Source organism: Microtus ochrogaster, linkage group LG1 (genome assembly GCF_000317375.1).
Source record: "Microtus ochrogaster isolate Prairie Vole_2 linkage group LG1, MicOch1.0, whole genome shotgun sequence".
Taxonomy (NCBI): domain Eukaryota; kingdom Metazoa; phylum Chordata; class Mammalia; order Rodentia; family Cricetidae; genus Microtus; species Microtus ochrogaster.
This window is the reverse complement of record NC_022027.1, coordinates 50,446,048-50,448,480: the sequence shown is the minus strand read 5'-3', so window position 1 is coordinate 50,448,480 and position 2,433 is coordinate 50,446,048.

Below are 2,433 nucleotides of genomic sequence, written 5' to 3'. Positions count from 1 at the left end.
CCTACGAACAGTAGTTAACTCACAACTTTTCCCTTTGCAGAACTGAAAATCTGGGCAGTTTTTGTGACTCACACTCTTATTAGGATATTAGTTGAAATTCATTTATAAACATTGGAGGTGGCCAACCCTACCCAATATCTGTGAATTTTGTGAGGCGGTATGCCAGTTAGCACCCAGCCTGCACACGAAATAGCAGGTTAATTTTTCTAGTACCCCCTCTTCAGATCACTGGTGGTTCGTATTAGTGAAAACAAAAGCAGTGTGAAGGTGCGGAGAAAGGCGTCACCATGTGGCCATGCTGCCGTCAGGGACCAGAGAACCACACAAGAGCCGTGCTCTACAGGTTTCCTTGACAACTGTTCCCATAGAAGCAGTGTTCAAAGATAGACAAGGCAACTGGAAAGATTAATTGGTGATCATGTCCCAGTATCTAGAATGGCATCATTTGACAACATTGTGGCACCTACTTTTAAATTTGGGTGATTGGGTGTTTTAAGCTGCTATTTAGTGGAGTTCCCCCTTTCATCTTTCCAAAATAAGAATTTCCCTTTAAAAATGGATAATAACCAGTTAAATCGCTGCCTTGGAGAAAAAAAAAAAATCTTTCCTATGTAGTCACTCTTTCTCATTTAAAACTAACAGCCCCAGCAAAAGGGCAGCAGCTAAGTCTCACACCATTTGGGTCCTGAAGGAGTCTAGTTCTCAGAGATTTAACCATAGTGCTGTTAAAGATCTCTTTGTGGGGTAAGATGTGGACCTCGGTGATCTTAGTACCTCTCCTCTTGGCTGCAGAACACAGCCATCTCAGGCAGCAATCCCCAGTGTGAAGAGATCTGTGTGCAAAGAGTGGAAAATTTGAGAAAAGGGGAAAAGGGGGGAGAGGTGGAGTTAGAAGCGGCAAGAACACCAAGGATAAGCAACACAAAGAAACCCAACAGATCAGAATAAAAGAACCCTTTGAAGTATTAAAATGGTATTACTAAGCCAATCCTGGTTGCCTGCATATGAAGAGATCAGAAATGTAATTAATCCAACCCTGAGAAATAAATACAGAAAATCAGATGCCAGAGGGAAGTTTAGCAAAATAAAGACAAATTAATAGGCCACCCTAAGAAATTGCCTTTCTCCTTTCTTGTTTGCTTACTGGTATTTGAGATGCTTTTCCCCAAATGTACAATTATCTCAGCAGAATGAAGGGAGAAATGAAGCTGCAGCGTGCACACACTCCTGTGAGGAAAGGCGCTGCAAACCCAGGGCCGAAGGCCAGGTTCCAGGCCCGAACTCTGTCAGGCACCTGTGCAACTCCTGGGGCCCGGACCGGGGTGGGGGGGGGGCTGGAATGCCACAAACTCAACAGGTCTCTCTCTGTAAGGCTGGGTGAGCAGACAACTCTGGAGCTGTGCCATCTTAAGGGAAACAAGCACCTTGTCCCTCCGATAGCAAGAAAACAACGGCGGCAAACCCACCGGAAGTCAGGCTCTTTGCATCGCAGGGAGAAATGGAATCGCCAGCACGGTGTAGCGTTTGAAGTCAGAGATATGTCTACTCCACTGGCTGTCCAGCCATTGTGCGTCATCTCTACCAGAACGCGAGGGTGCGTCATCATTGTGCGTCATCTCTACCAGAACGCGAGGGTTGAGACAGACTGGCCCTCCAATTCTGAGAGGGAGCATCCCAGCTGCAAGCCGGGTTTTGTAGTTCAATCTCTTCCCACAATTATCGATTCCTCTCAAAGAGAAAGAATCAGCTTTGGTTAACTGAGTAGTACAGCTCCAGCCTAAACATCACTACAGCCTGTTGATCTTGCAATGTTACCGTTAGAGGTACTTGTTTGTTGGCGCTGCTACTAATTGGAACATTTTAAAGCCTGAACTGTAAGCCTGGCTCCCTTGATCAGTCTGTAGCCAGCAGGCTGGCTAATTATAGTTTGCTTTGTGTTCTATGCTTTAGACTCAGCTTAGGGCAAGGTAGACATCCGCTCTACAGCTCCAAGCCCCTCACCCCGTTACAGTAGAGTCCCATTAAGAAAAGTTGGGCAGACAGAGCCACCCCCTCAGGGTACATCACCAAAGGGGAGACGGGAGCAGGAGCGAAGAAACACCTGGCTGAACTTTCTTGGCAAGGCAGTGGGAACAGAATGTTCCAGAAACATAAAAAAAAAAAAAAAAGTCTAGAAGTGAGAAGATGGGAAGGGTCTTGGAGTCCTTATAAAGTTTCCACCCCTTTTGGTGTGTATGCGTGTGTATGCGTGTGTATGCGTGTGTGTGTGTGTGTGTGTGTGTGTGTGTTGAGACAGGGTCTCATTCTATAACCCAGGCTGGGTCTGGCACTCACAGGCTCCTATGTCAGCTTCTGAGTGCCGGGACTTACAAGTCACCATGCCTGGCATGAATGTTGACTGGATTTATAGGGGACAGTGGCAATGGAGGGTCA